We start from the raw sequence: 16,423 nt of genomic DNA, 5'->3' as shown, positions 1-16,423 counted from the left end.
TTCTTTTTGGTAAGCTTGCTTTCATATCCTTTGCTAACTTTTCTATCAAGGTCATTCAGGTTTTGAAAAATAAGAAAAACATCCCTTTGTTTCTCATATGTATTACAAATATTTTTTCCAATTTGTTATCCCTCCCCCTCCTTTTTTCATTTTTCATGCTGGGGATAAAATTCGAGATCTTGCACATTGGAGGCAGCTACTCTACCCCTGAGGCCCATCCCCAGCCACTAAACATTCTATAGAGATTTTCAAACTTGATAGCATTAGGTTATCAATATATTTCCTTAATGTCTCTATAGTTTGTGTCCTGATAGAAAAATCCTCCAATGATTGTTATTTTTAAGGCAGGCTTTTCAGTGAACCTTAAATCATTTTATGTGTTTTTCCCATTTAAGCCCTTTGAAATTTGGAAAATTTAGGAACTATTTAAAAAAGTTAAAACCAGAAACTTCAGAATCACATATATAAAATTATCTTTGAATCTATTTTGAATCCATCTCTGAGTTGCTGTTTTCTCATCTATAAAATGGAAATAGCACCTACCTTTTTTATAGGGTTATATAGGATGAAATTACACAAAGATGAATTCAACTATTACTTTGCACAGATAAATTATGATGATGAGAAAAAGGATAAAATTTGAAATATATTTTAGAATACTTAGTATATATATTATTAACTAGATTATTTTCAAGATTAGTAATTAATGTTTTGTTTTCAAAGTTGTTTGTATTCATATTCTCTTCTTTCAAACTTCATTGATTGGATATACACAGCTGCAATTTAATTCTAAACCTTGCAAAACTAACTAAAGAGCAAAAATGGCAACCATGTCAGAGAGAGTTACTGGGAAGTACTTGGCTGAAAAAAAATGTATGGAAAGTCACAAGTCCACACTGGGTAAGGAGACAAGTGCTAAAAATATTCATTAAAGTATAAAAATAGAAACCATCTAATAATAAGTGCTTAGTCAAATGATGGAACATTATACAACAGAAAAAAAGAAAGAAGTAGGTCTCCATGCAAAAGCATCCATAGGCACAAAAACATATCATTGGATGAATAAAAGAGAAAATTGCAAAAGCATATATAAAATATTATATAATTTACATATTTGTTATAGTAAAATAAACAGTTAATAATATAATTTTAACCATTTTTAAATTTATAGTTCTGAAACATTAAGTATATTCATATTACTGTACAACCATTATGACATCTATTTCCTACATCTTTTTTGGTTCTAGAGGTGGAACCCTGGGCTTCATGCATGCTAAACACATGTACTACCATTGAGCTAAACTCTATGCCCACCTACACAAATTTTTGAAGCAGAAAAACAATACCATATATTGTTTGTGGATGTATACATTAGAAAAATTATAAAAGCATGTATAGGAAGATACTAATTTCAAGATAGTGGTTACCTCTAGGGAAGGAAGGAAAAAGGGTAAAGGAATAAGGAGATGTGGTTTTATCTCTATCAATAACATTTCCTTTTTGTAAAAGATATGTGAACAAAATGTCAGTACTTATTAAATCCTGGTGATGGATAAATGGCAGTCTATAGTATCATTTTCCAACTTGTATTCATTTTAAATGTTTCATAATTTTGAAACACAAAAAAAGAAGTTTGAGAAAGCAACTTAAAGTTTTATGTCTGGCCATTCTATTTCAAAAATTGATTTGTTTTGTTTTAAATAAGGTTTTCATTCATAAAGAGATGATAGAGTATTTAGTGACCTGTAAGGTATATGTATCTACATGAGACCAGTTTTCAAGGCTTCCTGTAATGACTGATATTAATCTCTTATTTTTTTAACTGACTGAAATTAAGGCTCTTCCATTAGTGAATCAGCACGTCTAGTTATGTGTCATGTGGAATTCCCTAAACGTCTGATCATGAACTTCCTGGAAGAGCCTGAATATAGTCAATTTTATCATTGAACAAAAAAAAAAAAAAGTCACTGTTTCCTTGGGAGTGATTTCTGGCCCATTTAAAGTTTTTCCCTGAGGAGTTACAGGCTTAGTAACTCAAAAGTGAGGTTATCTTCAAGCCTCAACTATCAAAGCCCAGCCAGGAAGTCCCAGTGTTATTTGCTCTATTTTTCTTCCAGTTTTATTTGCTAGCTATTCCATTTGGTTTTTCAAAAATCTTGTTAGACTGTGTAATGGGTTTTGGGGAAAAGGAAGGTGGGTAGGTGCCCCATTTTACCAGTATTTACTCAGGAAGGGAAGCTGATTACAGTGGTAATTTCCCTGAGTGGGCAGGAATCATTTCTCATTTTGGAAGGCATCTCTAACCCAAGGAAATTGAAGCCATAGTAGTAGATTGATGAGTCTGTTTTGTCCTTCCCCAAGCCAAAATTCATCAGAATGTATTCTGCCAGGACTACCTACATTGGTTTCCACAATCCTTTCTCTGTGTTCTCTTAAACAAAGTAAAATCCGAACTGCAGAAAAGCTCCTGCTCCAGCCCTGCTTTAGGACTTTGAATCTTGTACAGGATACCTTCTCATCTTTCCCAGAGTAGTAAAACTGGGGGCATTTCTGAGGAAACTGAACTGAGAAAAGACTATATCTTAATGTCTTCTGATTTTAGCTCATTAAGCTTGGAATTTAAAAAAAAAAAAAAAAACAGAGCAACAGTTAAAACCCTCTTTTTTTACTAATGCTGGGCACTGTTTTATTTCCCAAGTATATCTGGTCCAGTTTTAATAGTATGGCTTTATTCAAATAATCAATTTGAATGTTTTAAAAGAAAATAGTCAATTAAGAGATGACCAAAACTACTGGCTCTTGAATTAGCCATAAATTATATGTTCCTAGTTCCTGGAAATTCTGGAGGTGTTTGAACTATTGGATTAATAACCATTGCAGTTGCAAAAATGGAATGTGACATTATTTTTTTTTAAAGAGAGAGTGAGAGAGGAGAGAGAGAGAGAGAGAGAGAGAGAGAGAGAATTTTTTTTAATATTTATTTTTTAGTTCTCGGCGGACACAACATCTTTGTTGGTATGTGGTGCTGAGGATCGAACCCGGGCCGCACGCATGCCAGGCGAGTGCGCCACCACCTGAGCCACATCCCCAGCCCTGACATTATTTTAATATGCCTCCATTTGGTTTTGTTTTACTTCCTTTATAAAACTCACTGGCTATTATTAATTACTTTTTTAATTGCTCAAATTGTTCTGTTTCTAATAAAGATCTTAGTCATTAATTCTATAAACATAAAAAGTACTCCCGCAATGCAAGAACTATGTTAATACTGTAGTTCAACACTGTGACCATTGATTGTTACACAAAATCCTCCTGGTTATTCGACAGGTATCAAGAGATGCTGTCATCTTAATTAATAGTTCCAAACTATTTAACTGATGTCAATAAGACACCAGTGCAAATGGTCTTGCTTTCCTATTCATAAGACTCCCACTGGTTTTAGCTATTCTGTCAAACCCACATCATGGTCCCAGTATATCTTGTTAGTAAAAGAACAATGTTCCCTGAGATCAACTGTTTTGTTAAGCTTTTCAAGCAGCAAATTCAAGATTTATAAGTGAAGTAAAATGATATGGTCCCTGCCATGGAGTGGAATATAAGGTGGTTGGGGAGGCAAGGGAGAGCCTCATTAAAGAAACCATAATCCAGCATTAAGTTTTGTGATATAAACTTTAAACATTATAAGGGTTCAGGGAATGGAAAATGGATTGGGATTTGGATAGAAAGGGAGAGGGAAATAAGCAGAAAAAGGAAGATGTGGAGGAAAAGAAATGAAATTGAAAAAAAAAGCTGGGCACAAGGGTAAAGAAAAACTGGGAAATGGATTTTAACCTCTATTCCTAATAAGTCAAGTGAACTCCAAAAGAAATAAGAAATCAAAGATTAAGGTACATCCATAAGACACTAATTTTAAAAAATCTATAAGTAAATAGCAGAAAAATCAGTCGAGAGAAGGGAATGGGGTGGGAGGAAGGGAAGGAAAGGGGAAGTACTGGGGACTTAATTAGTCAAATTATATTCCATAATTATGTCAGAGTATATTCTATTGTCATGTATAACTAAAACCCAGTTTAAAAAAAGAATAAGGTAAAGGAGAGAAGGTAGGGCAGTGGAAAATAAAGTAGTGACAAGACCAATGAAATTGCTTGATATAATTGACAAGGAAATACTTCCATCAAGATATTTGAAAGTGCTTGAATCAGTTTGTGTATCAAAATTCTTGAGGCTTGTTCTATGCCTTGAAAGATGAACCGATTTGAATCCTAGGGAAAAAGATCATTTCAGGCTCAGGGAATAGTGCAGGCAAAGCTATGATGAAGGGAAAGAGAGTGGTGTATTATACGGGATCATATACAAACAGATCATCACTATCAGCCTAGAGGAGATACTAACAGAATTGCACACAGGGCTCCTAGCATCTAAGTCGAACCATGTTGAAGCAGGTAATCATATAACAGATAAACCAGAGCAGGATACTAGAAAACTGTTAATCAAAAACATAAATAATTGTTAACAACACTTGTGTTAACCTTTTGGAAAGATTTCACAGACAGAACAGCTGTTATTTGATTTGGCCTTTACAGTAATCCACTGATATGGGCAGCTCGGCTTTTATTCTCACCATAGACAAAGGCAAAAACCTGAACTGGGGGTGATTATGTAAATTCATTTGAATCACAGTCTCACAAGCAGATCTTCCACCTTCTACCACCAGCCTCTACACTCTTTCCTTCTCCTCTCATGTCTCTCATGAACTTATGTTTGTGGTTGAAAAGCTTAGAGGTAAAAAGTAAGGAGATAGCCTCAGAAAGCCCAGTCTCATGAAGACAAGGCTAAGGAAGTTGTCAACCCCTTTGAACAAGGTATTCAGCATTTTCCATAACTTTGGGTATAACCTTCTCATGCCCACAGATTGTCAAACTTGTAGGTCAGAGCGTGGAAAAGAGAAAACAGTACAACGAGTTGTTTGTCTCATAAAAACTAATTCGACTATCTTTTGCTTTTACTCAGCTGTTGTGTGTGTGTGTGCATACGTGCATGCTGTTGCTGCATTCGTGTATTATTGATTGAGCCCAAATCAGCCCTCCTACATGTCTCTTGAACTTCCATTAGAAAGGCTAAAAAATTGTATTTACACCGTGCCTTCCCTTTCACAAATGACTCTACCACTCCTGACTGGGTGAACTTCTGTTTGCATTAGCTTCATTAGTCAAGATGTACAGATATTTGAAGAATTTAAAATGGGCCTTCTGTGTTGTTTTGAATGAGCAAACAATTATTCTATAGAAATTTTAATTCTTCTTGAGTTTGCCTACTTTGTGAATAGTAAGCACTGTTGGATTGGTTCCTCATATCCTGCTTTTATTAAGTATTCAGGACAAGGAATTCTACTTAGTTTGCTTTTTTATTAGAACCTCTTGGATGCTCACATACCTTGAGAGAGACTTACTTTCCCTAGAGTGGAACAACTGCAATTAGTTTTTTGCTGGTCCATGGGCAATAAATGAACTTTACTTCCTTGGGCTAATTGTTCACATAAGGATCTTGTGAGGTGGTTTGTTTTCTTAAAATGATAGAGGCATTACTTCAAAATGTATCTGAGTTGTGTCCTATATACAGTTGCTTGATGTTTGAAGAATTTTTAAGGGGGGCAATAAAATTTTCAGCTCAGATTTAGTAAACCTCATTTATCTTAGACCATACTAAGTACTGTGTACTGAATTCCCTTAAATCTCACTCTCCACGAATCTTTTGGGCAGGAATTGTAGCACAAAAAATAAAACAAAGTGTATACATTTTGATCTGAACTAGAACATTCTACTTACCCAAGTCTCTCTTACAGACACACACACACACACACACACACACACACACACACACACACACCCTCTATAAAGCCAGGAAAACTAACTCATATCATTATTAGTGTCTGGTTTCACTTTTTTTTTATTGGTTGTTCACAACATTACAAAGCTCTTGACATATCATATTTCATACATTAGATTGAAGTGGGTTATGAACCCCCAATTTTACCCCAAATGCAGATTGCAGAATCACGTCGGTTACACATCCACAATTTTACATAATGCCCTATTAGTAATTGTTGTATTCTGCTACCTTTCCTATCCCCTACTATCCTCCCTCCCCTTTCACTTTTAAATGTTGAAATGCCACTATGACCCTTGGCCCAGAATCTTCCTTAGCCAATTACAAAGCATGGAGCTTGATTTATTTCATTCTCTGTATGAAAACTTTAACCATCTTATAAAAGCTTGAAAGTTTTTGCATCAATAGTTCAATAGTACAGTATTTCCCCTGAGCTAACAAAATTGTTTTCAACTACTGCCTTGTCTCTGTGGTGAATCCAACATAGGGCACTGTGCTGGCAAAGGTTACATAAGACTTTATGGACTAACATCTTATTCTGTTTATCTATCCAACATAGAAAAGCTTAAAATGTTGAAACAGGGCTTGCATAGAAATCTTTGTCTATGGGGCCAGGGTTGTGGCTCAGTGGTAGAGTACTTGCCTAGCATGCATGAGGCACTGGGTTCGATCCTCAGCACCACATGAAAATAAAATAAAATAAAGGTCTAAAAAATCTTTGTCTATCATTCTAGGCTTAGAAAAGTCACTTTCAGAAAGAATAACAGCAATAACTATGCAATTCGGACACTTAGCACTCCCATACTTTATCCTCTTCAAAGTCTTTTCATTCCATTGGCTCCTGTGAGCTTCATAGAATTTTGCCCTGTGTAATAAGTAATAATGTATGGGCTAGGAAATCAAGACGCTGAGTGGTTAAATGCCTTATCCAAAGTCCTACAGCTGATGTTTAGAATAAGACAGACTGAAACACAGATCCCCAAACTAACCTTAGAGCCAGTGTTCTCTCTGCTTTTCCTTATATAGTATGTAATGAAACAAATTAAGGTAAAATCTTGAGACATTTCTGTTTCTTTATAACTTTTGACATATACTAAGGTTGAACAAGATTACAAGATCACAACAACAAGGCTGTGTTGAGAGAGCAAAATGGATTTGGTGTGGTGAGGGAGCACTGTTATTCAGTATAGCTACCCATATAGATCACATTTATTTGCAGTTAATTTAATCTGTGGTCCTTCATCTATTTCCTGATTGTCAACCCCCCTCTTTCCATACTATAATCATCACTAATTGTTAGGTGCTATACTCTTCTTAAAGGTCTTGGGAGAAGGAGATTATCATTTCATCCTTTCTAAACACATTTTTAGAGACATTTGTATGTACTTTTGACCTTCTGGCATGCTTTAATTTATTCAAGTTAGATGTATTTCAACATAAACATGTGGAAATTTAGTCTATAATTCAGGAAGATTTATTGAACATTTTTGTCCAAGTCTGGATTTGTTGAGATATAAAAAGAAGTCACAAAATCAAGTTCTTGCCCTTGAGGAGCTTAGCTTAGATAGCAGGATTGAAAAATTCACATTAAAAATGCATAAATAAGCGGAGGAAAGAGAGAAGAGCTGTGGTATAAAGCTGACCAAATTATGTTGTGTACATATATTAATATCACAATGCATTCCAATTATATGTATAACAATAATGTACCAATTTAAAAATAAATAAATAAATAGAAGGAAGACCAATAGAGTAGAAGAAGGGGATCAGGGTAGGGAGGAGTGAAGGAAAGGGGGTAGAACTAACTAGGAATTGAAATGGGGCAAATAATTGTGTGTATTCATGAATACATCAAAATGAACTCCACTATTATGTATAACTATAGTACACTAAAAAGAAAAAGTCTTCAAAAATCTCAAAAAAAATATGTAAGCAACAGCTTCTATGGTTTAAAAACAAGAGAGACAATGATGAATTGGGGTTTTCAGAGAAGACTTCATGAAAAAGAAGCATATTGATGTTACAGAACCTGAGTGTACAATAGAGGTTTCCAGAGGCTGAGGAGAATATGGGACAAGGGTGAAAGTTGGTCACCAGGTACTAAATCACAGATGGAAGGAATAAGTTCTGATGTTTTGTTACAGAGAAGGGTAACTAATAATTTACTATACATTCCAAAAGGCTAGAAGACAGGATCTTAAATGTTTTTACCACAAGGAAATAGCAAATGTTTGAGGAGATAGGTTTACTCTAATTTGAACATTACACAATGGGTACATTATTGAAATATTATATGGCATCCCATTATAAGAACCATCTTATAAAAGCCTTGAAATGTAAATATGATTTTGGGCTGATGAATTTTGGGCTGCAAAAAAATATATTAAACATATGTACATAATTTTGGAGTCTTAACAAACCAATAATGTGTTTCTTATTCACATCACAGTCCAATATGCATTGCCAGGTGGTGGGAGGTAGACTCTCTGCTCCAAACAGTTATTCAGGGAACCAGTCTTCTTCCATCTAGTGGATCCTAAATACCTTAGGCCTTGGAATCTTCCACTAGCCAGCCTACAGGAGAAGGGGGAGATTTATAGAGGAACTCAACAGAGTTTTTGTTAGGGGTCAGGTCTAGAAGTGACATACATCACTTCTGCCTACACGTAACTGTAGAAGAAGCTAGGAAATGCAATCTAACTTTATTCTCAGAAGGAAAAAAATGAATGACCTGAGTTTATAGCACTGTCTGAACCATACTGAAGAGGAAATGACTTTCTAAAAGATAAATGAAGAAGAGAAATGGGGCCAGAACAAAAGCAAGATGAATTCAACTTGGACACCTACTTTTCTGGCTGATTTGACTAAATCTGATGAGGTAACTTGTCACAAACTATGGGATTTCGTCTTGGTGGGAACAAAAGAGAGTGTGTTCTTAAAAAGAATTACATCAACATTTATCCAAGTATTTCATTTTCCAGTGCTGAGAATCACAACTAGCTTTGGTTGTCTTTGGTTTCATGGTTCTTTTACCAAGACATAACTTTTTTAAAAGATATTTTTAGCTGTAGATGAACACAATACCTTTATTTTATTTATTTATTTGTATGTGGTGCTGAGGATCAAACCCAGTGCCTCACACGTGCCAGGCAAGTGCTCTGCCACTGAGCCACAACCCCAGCTCCAAGAAATAACTTTTAACAGCAGTGCTCAATTAATTATTTAGAACTCTAAATTAATAGATCTGCTCTGGTTACAGCAGCCTCTTCAGTGTTGATATATCCTTCCTGATTATCCTATAGCAAGCATCATGAGCTGGAAAGTCAAGGATCAAATCCAGTTCATATAATATATAATATAATATATATATAATTCATTTGGTTTCATTTTTTAAAAAATGAAACATATAGGTGGGAAATGCTCTCTTTTAGTTAACCTTCATTTCCCCTATAACCTATATGGTCTGATTCCTGGCTTAACTTTTACATTTATATCACCTACCAGACCACTGACAGCATATGAGTTTCTGGGACCTCCTCTTTAAGTGTGAGTTCATATAATAATAACTAAGTTATTAAACTCCTCACCACATGGGAACTCTCAATACTTCCACCAAGTTCATCAACTTTGGGGATGAAGCTACAGAATATATTTGAAGAATAATTCCAAAGAAGTCTAGGTCATGTACAGGAATACAAAGATACTTAACAATATTTTGCATGGATCCCTTTGACAATCTAACATAACCAATGGACCCTCTTCCTATGACAGTACCCTTAAACCAAACATTTTTCAGGTAATCTCATGGAGTTTCTGAACCTTCTTAAACTAGTCTTATATGGTACTCCTATGTGTAAAGCAATTGGTAGCCTATTTGAACTAAACAATATAGTAAGTGAGTAAGAGAACTATCATTGAACTCAGAAAAACATGAACTAGTATGTAACCTAGAGTTAGTCACTTTACTTCTCTGCATTTCCATTTTTTCACCAAAAAAGGAAAATAATATCTACTCCCAAGTCTATTATGAGGATTAAGTAAGAAAATACATGTAAAGAATTCAGCACAGCACCTGAAATATCACAGTACCCTCAGCAAATGGAAATAGTTATCATCTAACAATATTAATCATACTTCATGAATGTTCAGTGTTGTTTACCTGGATTTCATAGTAGAATCATAAGAAATTGAACGCTTCCTTTAGATTTTAGCTTACACATCACTCAACACAGATATCACTCACAACCTTAATATCCCCAGCCCAGTCCCCAAGGCTGCTCCCATAGCACCCTGAACTTGCCCCAAACTAGTGCTTATCCAATGGCTTTGTGCCTGATTATTTGTCCATCCCCCTGACATTTCTGAGCTCCTGAAGGGCAATTTTTATCTGTTTTACATTGTCCTGTACTCCCAGTGTCTAGCACAGTGCCTGACATATAATAGATTTAGAATAAATTTTAAATAAATTAGTAAGTAAAGAAAAAACATCTTCCTCAGTAAGCTCTTAGAAAGTAGTGGTTGATAGAGGTAGAAGAACTGCTCATACACTTTGCCTTGCAGCAAAGCTGAAGTCTAAAACTTTGAGCGTTGAAGAAGAATACAGACCTTGTCTATGTTTCTCTCAGACAGAATTCTTGGTTAACTAGTCCACAAATCTATTGTTCCTTATGACGACTCTGAAGCCTTTTAAAGTATTTTCTGAGTCATCAAGGAAAGGATATTTTAGCCAGTAGAACATTAATTTGAATGTTTATCATTTTAAATTTGCATTTAAATACTTTAGAAAATTACTTTTATTGGTTAAAATATACTTTCACTTTTTCATTAAACAGAATATCTAATTAAATACTTACTTGCTAATCATACAATATTATAATAAGTTTATTAAAGCCTCCTACTGGAAAAATTCTGATCTCATTGTTAACCACTCAGTGAAATCACCTCAGCTGTTCATTAAATTCTTCCTCTTTCGACTCCTAGTTACACACTTGTATCTATAAGCCCTCTGAGTTCTAGAAGCTTCATTTAGTTACTTAACAAGAGAATTTAACAGGCTTATGTTGCGGAAGTAAGTTGGCCCTTTCCGATCCCAGTGGGTAATTAAGTTGACACTAGTCAGATCAGTTGGAGAAAAAACTATTCTGTCTAGTAGAGTTTCCATATATACCACATATATGATACCAATTTTCAGAGAATTGGAATGCACACAAACAAAGCAAAATATCTCTGACTTAAAAAAAAAAAACTGTAGGATCAACTGGCTAGTGTCAGTTACACAGTTCAGCACTCTCAGTATTGGAGATTGAGCAGACACTATATTGAGCTTGGGACATTCCCTAGAAGTTGATTTTCACCATTTATCTCTGTCTCATAAAATTAAAGAGCAGATTGTTGCAGAAAAAAAATCCAGTATTTCAGTTTTGTGGTTGCCAGGGCCATAGATGAAGAGAATTTTATGACTATTTTCCAAAGCTTATATTCTGAAAGAAGCTTCATTTTTCATATAGAAATAATAAAAATGTACGTAGCCCCAACAGGTGTAATTTTTTAAAATTAAGTATACAGATGCCTTCTGCCAACATTTGAAATTGGCATTGTGCACAGTCCAAAACTCATCTTTGCTGTTATCTAATTTGGGATTTTACCTACTATTTTCAGGCTATTAAGTTCCACATCTGGACATGTGGTGATCACATCACCATGCCCCTGTTTCTTTAATATTGATCAGCAGCATCCTCTTCCCCAACAGGTGATAAATTTATTAGTAACTCCCCTGGCTGCCCAAGCTTTAGGCAATTGTCTTCTTAAGAATTACAGCATTTATTCATTGGAGGATAATAAGACAAGGAAGGAAGTCAAATAATTTCACCTGTAATTTGCAGCCATTTCATACAGAGAGATGCTTCACAGAGAAAAGAACCTACAGCTCAGATATTATATAATGTCCCCTACTTTGCATAAGACATTGTGAATAATTTTTTTACAAGATGCACTTTATTTATGAGCAGGTCCCTCCATAGAGGAGCTTGTTAGGGCTTAATGCTGATGAATGGAGACAGAACCATTCACACATCCAGGTTATGGTCTGTCAGTGCTTTCATTATGTGCACTAATTTACAAGGATTTATTTATTTTCTCACAAATGTAAAAATGTGCTCCAAGCTAAACATGCTGCATGGGCGTCTGATCCTGATATTTTCCTTGGTGGGGGTGGATGGGTATGGGGACTCAAGCTGTTGTGTGTTGTTCTTCCCACCTCCATGCCCACCCTTCCAGCATCACTGCCTAAACTTGTAGTAATATCAGAGATATATCTTTTCTTTTTATTATTTATTTATTCTAATTTGTTATACATGATGGCAGAATGTGATGCATTTCGTATTACACATATAGAGCACAATTTTTCAAGTCACTGATTGTACACAGATATTTTCACACCATTCGTTTCTTCATACATGTAACTTAGGGTAATGATGTCTAACTCATTACACCATCATTTCTACCCCCTTGCCCCCTCCCTTCCCCTCCCTCCCCTTTGCCCTATCTAAAGTTCCTCCATTCCTCCCATGCTCCCCACCATCACCATTATGGATCAGCATCCTCACATCAAAGAAAACATCCGGCCTTTGGTTTTGGGGGATTGGCTAACTTTACTTAGCATTATATTCTCCATCTCCATCCATTTACCTGCAAATGCCATGATTTTATTCTCTTTTAATTCTAAATAGTGTTCCACATTGTGTGTGTGTGTGTGTGTGTGTGTATATATTCTCCAAAGTTTCCCTATCCATTCATCTAACAAAGGGCATCTGGATCCCACAATTTAGCTATTGTGAATTGTGCTGCTATAAACACTGATATGGCTGTGTCCCTGTAATATGAAGTTTTTAAGTCCTTTGGGTATAAGCCAGGAGTGGGATAGCTGGGTCAAATGGTGGTTCTAGTCCAAGTTTTTCAAGGAATCTCCATACTGCTTTCCAGATTGGGTGCACCAATTTGCAATCCCACCAGCAATGTATGAGTGTATGTATGACTGTACATTTTTCCCCACATCCTTGCCAATACATATTGTTGTTTGTATTCTTGATAACTGCCATTCTGACTGGAGTGAGATGAAATCTTAGACTAGTTTTGATTTGCATTTCTCTAATTGCTAGAGAGGTCGAACATTTTTTCATGTTTGTTGATTGATTGTATATCTTCTTCTGAGAAGTGTCTGTTCAGTTCCTTGGCCCATTTATTGATTAGGTTATTTGTTTTTGTTTTTTTTGGGGGGGTATTTTTTGGTGTTAAGGTTTTGGAGTGTTCTATATATCCTAGAGATTAGTGCTCTATCTGATGTGCTCATGGTAAAGATTTGCTCCCATTCTGTAGGTTCTCTATTCACCTCACTGATTGTTGCTTTTGCTAAGAAGCTTTTTAGTTTGAAGCCATTCAATTTATTGATTCTTGGTTTTAATTTTTGTGCTATAAGAGTCTTATTAAGAAAATTGGGGCCTAATCTGACAAGATTGAGATTTGAGCCTATTTTTTATTCCATTAGGCACAAGGTCTCTGTTCTAGTGCCTAAGTCTTTGATCCACTTTGAGTTGATTTTTGGATAGGGTGAGAGGTAGAGGTTTAATTTCTTTTTGCTACATATGAATTACCAGTTTTCCAAACACCATTTGTTTAAGAGGCTATCTTTTCTCCAGTGCATGTTTTTGGTGCTTTTATCTAATAGAAGATAACTGTAATTATGTGGGTTAGTCTGTGTGTCCTCTATTCTGTACCATTGGTCTACCAGTCTGTTTTGGTGCCAATACCATGCTGTTTTTGTAACTGTTACTCTGTAGTATAGTTTAATATCTGGAATAGTAATGCCATCAGCTTCACTCTTCTTGCTAAATATTGCCTTGGCTCTTCTGGGTCTCTTATTTTTCCAGATGAATTTCATGATTGCTTTTTCTGTTTCTATGAGGAATGTCATTGGGATTTTGATTGGGATTGCATTAAATCTGTATAGTCCTTTTGTCAGTAACGTCATTTTGACAATATTAATTCTGCCTATCCAAGAACAAGTTAGATCTTTCCATCTTCTAAGGTCTTCTTTAATTTCTTTTTTAGCATGATGTAGTTTTCATTGTAAAGGTCTTTTACCTCTTTCATTAAGTTTATTCTCTTTTTTTGAGGCTATTGTAAATGGGATGTTTTTCCTAGTTTCTCTTTCAGTGGATTTGTCACCAATGTACATAAATGCCTTTGATTTATGGGTGTTGATTTTATATCTAGCTACTTTGCTGAATTAATTTATTAGTTCTAGGAGATTTCTGGTGGAATGTTTTGTGTCTTCTATGTATAGAATTATATCATCTGCAAATAGTGATAATTTAAGTTCTTCTTTTCCTACCCACATCATTTTAATTTATTTCATCTGTCTGATTATTCTGGCTAGAGTTTCAAGAACTATGTTAAATAGAAGTGGTGAAAGAGGGCATCCCTGTCTTGTTCCAATTTTTAGAGGGGATGCTTTTAATTTTTCCCATTTAGAATGATGTTGACCTGGGCCTTAGTATAGATAGCCTTTACAATGTTGAGGTATGTTCCTGATATCCCTAGTTTTTCTAGTGTTTGGAATACATCACATCAATAGACTCAAAGATAAAAATCATATGATCATCTCAAGAGATGCAGAGAAAGCATTTGATATATATTTTCTTGCTTGCTTTAAACATGAATACTGGTTAAAACTTTAAACCCTGGAAATTGTTTCCTTCATGCAGATTAAATATTTCCTTATCCAAAAGCTGTGCCTTCAATCATATTTTAAGTGCTAATGAAAACACTGTCAGCACATCAATGAACATGGCTATTGGTACAAACTATGTCTACAACATTGGGTAACTAGTTTTAGAGATCCAGACACAACTAGATCAAAATATGAAAGTAAATTTAATCTGAAGATCCTGCTATCCCCAGATGGCTTTATGTTATCTGAAATCACATCCTCACCTCTGAAGAATAAAGCTTAAATATACTGGGTATGTGTTACCTCCTCCCACTCAGTCTAACAAGCAGTAATAGATCAAACTACATCACTATTCCTGGGTTATAGCAATATTCATTATAAGAAGGAAAACCTCTCCAAATAATGGACAAAAATAATTATGTTTTTCCTGCCTGGCATTTCCAATTTGATTTTTATCCTCAGTGAAAATTAAACACTCCTTAAATTCCACCAGCAAAGAGTTTGTAAAACTAGTTTTTTGGGGAAATAGTTTGGGTGTTGGATGGTTGCTTGATTGTCTTATAACAGAAGGAGAATATGTACATTTAAAATGTGCCCAGGTGCATTTATAAAGCACATATCCCCCAGTTTTCTCAAAGTCCGTGGTACTATTTCTTTTTCAACCCCAAGTCTAAGTATAACCCAATTGAAGTTAACTAGAGAGTCTCAAGGAAAAAGGAGTGTGTTTGGAATTTGGGACCATGATAAAATAAGTTGCTACACAAATATATAAAAGGAGAATATTCTACAAACTGTCAGTGGAATAAGCCCTGAAGGCAAATACAGTAGTGAGTATTTTAATAAACCCAGACTTATTTCAAAGGGCACTCATCTGTGGAACTCAGCTGACATGAACAGAGAGAGATAAGTTCACAGTGTTTAAAACTTCACAAAGGTTAAAGGCAAGAAAACCATGTATAGTCCAAGATTATTCTTCCTGGGTCATTCCAAATCCTGAACCTTGATGGGGATATTAAGTGTAGTAGTTAAGGAATAGAATTGTCCTTCTATGTTGTCAGTATAAATATACTGACAGTTACAGTTAGAATCTGAAATGTCCTGCAAAAGTCCCATGTGTTAAAGGTCCTATGTGTTGCTCTTTCACATAGCACTATTGACACATAGTGGAAACTTTAAAAATTGGGAATTATTGGGAGGTCTTCTGGTCATTGAAGTTATGCCCTTGAGTGGGACCTCACTCCTTCCTCTTTTTTACTTCTAGCTGTAAAGGTCTTCATGAATCCTACCCTCCCACCATGATGAGATACCTCACCACAGGCCCAAAAGCAATGGGGCCAACTAACCATGGGCTACAATTCTGACCTAAGCCAAAATAAACCTATCCTCTCTTTATGTATATTATCTCAGATTTTTTGTTACAATAACAGAAAGCTGATTAATATATCTCCACAAATACTTTAGTTAAATATACATTCATTTTCTAAACCTTTCATGAACCTGCTTAAATTTTAGAGGATCAGATTCTCTAAGTTTACCACTTTCTAATAAGAGCAACACTTAATTTTATCTTTAATACCTTACTAAAGTTTCAGAGTATTCCTCTTACTCTTGGTTTCATATACCTAGAATCTTCGTCCTTTGGCTCTTAAAGGATCTAGCATAGTGGCATTCACTAAATGTTTAATAAGTGATTCACAATTTCATACACTTCAAACGCATTTACTGTCACCCTTCTCTAGGCTTGAATCTTAATCCTTCAGTCCTTCCTCTTCTGATGACCAATTTTTAAATTTCACACTTAGTGCTATT

At 35.2% G+C, this 16,423-nt stretch overlaps 1 protein-coding gene across 1 annotated transcript in view; it reads left to right on the top strand.

Annotated features, from left to right (window-relative positions):
• The window catches only part of TENM1 (teneurin transmembrane protein 1), a gene marked incomplete at both ends in the record, with an annotated part of 577,764 nt that overhangs the window by 495,843 nt on the left and 65,498 nt on the right, over positions 1-16,423 (top strand).

The sequence above is a fragment of the Spermophilus citellus genome (assembly GCF_964194105.1).
Source record: "Spermophilus citellus genome assembly, chromosome: X".
In the NCBI taxonomy this organism is placed as follows: Eukaryota; Metazoa; Chordata; class Mammalia; order Rodentia; family Sciuridae; genus Spermophilus; species Spermophilus citellus.
The sequence above is the reverse complement of the archived record's forward strand: the minus strand, read 5'-3'. Positions and strand labels throughout refer to the sequence as shown.